At 38.4% G+C, this 6813-nt stretch overlaps 1 long non-coding RNA gene and 1 pseudogene across 1 annotated transcript; one reads left to right on the forward strand and one right to left on the reverse strand.

Moving 5' to 3' along the window:
- Positions 1-1049: 1049 nt before the first annotated feature.
- On the forward strand, positions 1050-2944 carry LOC135946967 (uncharacterized). The gene is made up of 4 exons (XR_010575563.1): positions 1050-1471; positions 1617-1768; positions 1835-1961; positions 2027-2944. It is a non-coding gene; the product is annotated as an uncharacterized LOC135946967 (long non-coding RNA).
- A 191-nt stretch (positions 2945-3135) lies between these two features.
- LOC135942822 (uncharacterized) lies at positions 3136-6436 on the reverse strand (annotated as a pseudogene).
- Positions 6437-6813: the final 377 nt, after the last annotated feature.

Consider the following 6813-nt stretch of genomic DNA (forward strand, 5'->3'; position numbering starts at 1 on the left):
GCACAAATAAAAGTTGGTTTAAATTTATTTTCGTGTTTGACTTTAGAACGTAAAATTAAATCAATTGTGTGCAAATGATTTATTTGTGCCATCCCCAGTGGCCATCCACGTTGCCACCACGAAACCTCGTCCGTGGATTTTACGTGGATGAGTTCCACGAACCTATTTTGCCATTTTTTCTGGTGCACTCATTTGGAAATACTTTCCCTTTCGATATTTGACCATTTTTGAGCAGATTTAGTTTGAATTTTTGGGTTTTTAGGGTAAAATTAACGTCCGTGGAACTCACGTGGATGATCCCCAATTTCCCAAATTGAGTTTTTGAAGCTCTTTTTGTGCCTAAATTATCGGTAAATGAATTAAGTGCTCCTCTAAAGCTGTTTCATTTAATTTTTTTTTAATTTTTTGTAAATTTTACTTCGTGGAAGGGTCTCCGTGGATGCTCCGTGGATGTTCCGCGGACGATCCACGGAACTCCGTGGATGCTCCGTGGAACTTACGTGGATGATCCCCAATTTCCCCAACTCGTGTTTTTCATTACTCTTTTGTGTCTAAATTATCAGTAAATGAATTTTAAGTGCTCATCCAAAAGTAGTTCAGTTGTTTTTTTTTAATTTTGTAAAATTTCCCATCGTGGAAATTTTTTCGTGGATGCTCCGTGGAACTCACGTGGATGATCCCCAATTTTCTAAATCGTGTTTTTAAAACACTTTTTGTGTCTAAAAATTATCGGTAAATGAATTAAGTGCTCCTCCAAAGCTAGTTTATTTAATTTTTTTTTTTATTTTTTAAAATTTTACTTCGTGGAAAAGCTTTCGTGGATGCTCCGTGGATGCTCCGCGAATGATCCACGGAACTCTCTTAACGCAAAAATGAAAAATACCATGTATTTGAAGCAAATTGTTCAGTTCATGAGCTGCCCCTTTTCGCTTTTCTAAATTCATTAGTTATGTCATTCTTGTTTAAATTTCTAAATTTTGGAAATTGGTTAAGTGTCCGTGGAGTTTTCGTGGATGAATCCCCGGACACTTGAAAAATTTTTGGTTCGTTGGTATTTCCTATAGGTACGTTAAATTGTTAGTATTATTTAATAAACCATCATCAAAGTTAATTGCTAGCTCAGAAAACTCATTATTTCCAAATATATTCCGAAATCTACACTCGCCACCACGCCAGAATAGCCGCAGCCGTGTTTCAAACTTTTGAAAAGCGCGCGCACTCTTACTGGCCGCAGCAAGCCAATGAGCGCTGCCGCTTGCCTGTTGCTGTTTGTTGACAGACGACAGCGAGCGCGCGGACGCGCGAGCCGAGCGCTACAGAAAAAAGCCGTTGGACGACGCCGTCGCGTAATTAACGTCAGTTTTCGGCCGCAATTTCGCCACTAAGTCGACCAGCAATGTTCTAAAGTCGGTGATTGCTGTGAAATCCGAATCCTGTTCAACCCTCCTAGCGAAGATGCCGCAAATCAAAGGTAAGGACTTGAAATTAATTTGTTTGTTACATACATCATGTTCTCGCCGCTGTTTAAAAGTTCAACTACATAAATATAGTTAGTTCAGTTTGTTTTAAGCCAATTTGTTCCGTTGTAATTAACTAATTGGCCGTGTTTTTTGCAGATCTGTGCCAGCGGCTGACTTTTTTTGTGACAACAATGCAACTCGAGCAAGCTGTGTCCTGAAACTTTGCGATCCCCACGCACTATATGTATGTAATTATTGAAAGGATGTCTGGTTTGCAGCTTGGGTGCAAGATCAAAACAAGCTAACAGGTACACCGACATCAAAATTATCATTTTACATATATTTAATCATCCTCTATATGTCTGTGTCTGTAGGCTTGTATACTCTGGCTGTGGCAGATCAAGCCGAGGATGTCAAGACACGGTCATGGATGGGAAAGATGGGAAAAGCTTCCAGCACGATGGATTCCAGCCTGCACTGAACTTAAGCTGCATTTTCCAGGTAAGCAGTTACATTTTTTGCGCAATAATGAACATGAATACTAACAATTTTAATTTATTTTTCAGTCTTAAGTTTGTTGGTGCTATTTATGACTCGGATGGAATCGACGTGGCTCCGGAGCTCAAGACGAATAGCTATATAATTATGTGACAGGACTTGGAATGGAATTGCTGGACCACAACTCCGACGAAGATTGAGTGGTTCATGTGTATTTTTGTTTTTTAGTGAGGCTATTTTCTAGCTCAATTGTTGTACTTCATGTTTAGAGCATTCATTTTAAGGCTAATATCTATTGCATACACATACCTGTGTTAACTGTAATGTTATTGGTATTAAAATTAAATTCCAAACATTATTTTAGTGAATACAGGTATGTGTGCAATAAATTTATGTTTAAGCTGGCATTAATTCATTTAATTTTCTTGCCAGAAACGTTTTGGCAGCTGAAAATTTTAAATTAAATATTTTTGATAGCCATTATAGGTTTTAAATTCACCATTTGTGTAAGCCTTTAGTGCTCGAAGTCGGCGTAGCCGTATACTTCCAATTTAAATTCCTATTGACTGAGGTCAAGGATTTAATCCTGCTGATGTATTTTCTGGGTTTTAAATGATTTATTTTGATTCTGAGAACCAAAATCAGTTCAGCCAATCTCCGAAGAAACATGGAAATAATATTTTTATTAAATCTGACGTTTCGAAGGTGATTGGCTAGACTGACTTTTGCGTTTAGTACATCAAATCAAATCAATTAACAAGCAGAGCACCATTTTTCGGGAGCAGTATTACACTAAGGGGTTTTCAAAGCTTGTGAATGTTAAAATTTTTCAGCTTTCTTAATTAATTGTCTTCTCTTGTTTCTCATAACCTTATGGACACTACTGTATATTGATAAAATTCTTTGTATTGATCTATTGTTACTGTGCATGTGTCATCTTTTTGTAATCGAAATTGTATAAATAAATAAAAATTTTAAAATTCCAATGAATGAATTTCATTTGCGATATTATTACCCAGATAAATGAAACACGATCCACGGAAAATCCCCAGCGATTCCACGTAGCTGTTCCACGGGGAATCTTCATAGATTATCCCCGTGGAATCTTCATAGATCATCCCCGTGGAATCTTCATAGATCATCCACGTGGATACCACGTATTTCGGGCGGACAATTTCTACGGGGAATCCACGTGGACCATCCACGTGGTTTCCACGTGGGATCCGTGGATCATCCACGTAGGATCCCCGTGGAGTCCACGTGGAATGGCCACTGGGGATAAAATTCATATTAATATTTTAAGGAAATAACATTCAAGCCATACCAGTTGTTGCTGATATAAACCGACTATCAGTTAAATTCTGAGGTTCTATCAGATACATTCCAAGTGAGCAGCAGTGAGTGTAGGCATCACGTAGAAGCTTAAAAATTACAAGGGTGTAAATTTCAATTGGCAAACATGCCAAATATTTACTGTACTAGTTGTCATTTTGTAGGTTAAATAAAACGTCCTAGTTCCAGCTTTCACAAGGTATCCGTATTGGTCTATATTTAATGTTGATTTGAAAAGACAATTTTTCAAAAGCTTAAAGACTCACTAAAACCACATTTTCATAAGATCCAATCAAATCCTGAGGATCAAAATTATTGAGGAAAAAGATTTTCAACTATTTCGACCCTCAGGAATCTCGAGAGGAATTTATAAAATGGGATTCCAACGGGGTTTTAAAGAATTTATTACCCATTTGGTTTTGGTTCAATGAATTGATTGCCGTTTGCTAAAATTATCATAAAAACTTAAATAATATGTCCTGGCCAACAACGTCGAAATTTACATTTTTTACGCAAGGAAGAGAATTCGTAAGCCAACAAGTTCGGCGCACCGGAACACAAGGAGTTGGTGGGTACAGCTTTCAGAAATTAATCAAAATCTTGGTTAAAAAATATTTAAATCAGACCATTGACTGGTTTCCGAAGTTGTTCGTGATGATTTTTGAGACCAAACCTGGCGCTTTTTGTTGGCCGCACTTATAGGTTTCGTAGGCAATCACACACTCATCGTCTGATTCTATTTTAAAAATAAGTTTCTGGTGGGAAATTATTATAAAAAAATTACTGATTCCATTGCATTCATCATAAGCCACAAATCCAGACTCCAATTTCGCGGGTTCCTCCTGGGAAACGAGTTCTATTTGTCGCAGCGTTGCTACGGCGTCCAATCCCCCAATGCCAAACTTAAATATTTATTATAATATTTTATGTTTTTAGGAATTCAAAATTTTTGATTTAATTGTGGAAAGAGGGAGACTTGAATGGAAAATAATACAATTTTGTTTTATATTACCATTCAAATTTCCACTCCGACGCATTTCAAGAAGCACTACAAATAAGTTTTTTTTTAATAAGGAATCAGGATTCAAAAGTCCAGATCAACCTTCAAATTTAGCGATATATTAGTTGCCTTGAGAAAAGCGCTCACGTTCAAAAGAAAATCGATTTGTTCTGCATAAAATTAACTTTTCCGTTTAGTCATTCTCGCCAGAATGTTTTAAGGGAGTTTACCAACGGTGATGTCCCAGATTTCCGCACATTCTGTCTGCATGGCCTTTTGGAAGGTTGCCTTTTTTCTCACTTCGCAGAGAAAACTCTTGTTTTGGGCGCAGTTATCGGTGGCCAGCAACACGGATCCGTTCCTCACTTCGAGATAAACGCAATCCAGTCCAGGTTTAGGATATCCCTCCTTCCAAGTAAGCTCAGGGTGGACCAAGTCCTGACTCAGGCTGCACCAGCGGAAGTTTGAGTCGCACTCCAGATCTGTGCCAGAGAGCCAGTAGTCTCCATAGGTCGTTGGAGCAAATTCTGTAGTTGTTTTGCATATATTTATCTTTATTTGGTCGCTCATCTCTTAGAATTTATTCGTACTTGAGACTATTCTCGAAAAGCAACTCAACTTGCCCGCCGATTCCATCGAGGCCAGAGTCAAGCCAATATCACAGCAGCGGTTACGGGCGGCTGTCCAGTTCGACTATTGACAATGTCTTTTGTAAAACTTGGTGAAAATGAATTTGAAATCTCACCAATTGTGAGGTGCAAGTCAGAAAGTTCCGGCCACATCCATCGTACCAGTTACCATAAGAGAAATAGTCTGGATTCCAACACAGAAGAATAATAAACACATTTTTAACTCTATATAGCAACTAATTTAACTGAGTAAAACTGGAGGAGCAGAGGCAGTGTCAAAGAGGGTTTTCTATATTAAATTAATGCCACATTAATTGGTTGATCTTTAACAAAACATTTTACATTTTTTTCGCAGCTTTTCATTGGGCAAGAAGAAACGCAAGGTTTTGGGGTGGTTTGCAATGCACTCTGAAATTTTATATCATATTGTTAGGTCCTCTATTAATTCCAAAAGATTAACCTTGCACGCGAATATATATTTATTGGTGCAATTACGGTCCGTCAAGATGGTGCCCGTTGTATTCAAAGTAAAGCGAAAGTGCACGCAGCTCTCGTTCCCTCCTTTATTATCGGGTTGGAGTTTTTCCCAAACAAGACCCTTTGCGAAGACTGTTGGTCCATTGGGCTTGCACCACGACCACTGATTCGCAGGTGCCCCTTTCCACGTGCCACTGGTCCAGTAATTGAAATTCGCAGTCCAATTGTCTTACAATTCAAAATGTCATTTTAGACTGTTTTTTATTCATTACCAAAAAACCTTTATTAAACCGCCTGGTCATGGCAGTAAGGCCCAATTGTTCAGCTGCATTGTCGATATTTAGCGCCTCCATTCCCAAAGCGCAACACTGCCGGTAACTGTCAATCCACGCCATCTGTCAAGCCAAAGAATTATGCTCTTGTGCGTCTTGCTAGTGTCGGATACAAACCGGCTTGTTACCAAAGAGATAGGTGTAGGTACCAATGTCAAACCAAATTCCGTAGGATTTTTTATCTTCATGTGTAATTAGATTTAACTTTTGATAATTCTTTCCATTTTGCACAAACCTTTCAAATTTCCCGATGAGTCAAATAAGGAGTCCTGAAATGGGATAGACTTAATTTAATAAATTTGGACGTATTATTAATCGAACGTCTCGGATGCAGATCTTGGGGCAGTCGACGGAATACTGGCAGATGAAGGGCAGGGCGTCGTCGCACTTTCTATGCACCAGGCCCTGTTTCGAGGAATTTGAGGAAACAGAAACGGCCAAGCAACGCTCCGTGGTAGAAAGGCTATAGTGTTGTTCGTTGACAACCACAGTTTTTCTGATTTGATCTCCGACATCTTGAGGCCCGTCGAGCACCAAACGTATTTTTTTTCCAAATTGCAATTTTCATCTTCGTTCGAGCCGCTCGTCCAGAAAGTTTTGGCTTGATTTAGAGGGTTCATATGGATCAGGTAACACGATTGAGTTAAAACCTTCAAAATTGCTCATGCATTCCATTGCCTCGATAGAGGTCACGGTCAAAAGGGTCATGTTTAGCGCCTTGCATCGCAATGCGGCTCCGTTTCTCGTTGCCTGTGTAAAAACATTGAATTTTTTCACAGTTAGATTTTCAAAATCTTACTGTAGAGTTTGAAACAAAATACTCCAGGCCACAATTTGATTTTTTCTTCGTGCCATTGGCTGAGTATAATTCAAAATTATTAATTGATTGTTTTTATTTCTTAAAAAAACCTACATTGCAGTGTTCCTGAGGTTGGATTATTCTGAAACGAATAAAATATGTATTTTAGTTCAGGATTTTAAATACTGGAGAATGTTATTTAACATCAGTGACGCAATCAGAGATGTGTATGATATTGACTTTCTAACGACACAGCAGTTTAGCCAATGCCATTTAGTTGCTCTTT

This window comes from Cloeon dipterum, chromosome 1, assembly GCF_949628265.1.
Source record: "Cloeon dipterum chromosome 1, ieCloDipt1.1, whole genome shotgun sequence".
NCBI lineage: Eukaryota > Metazoa > Arthropoda > Insecta > Ephemeroptera > Baetidae > Cloeon > Cloeon dipterum.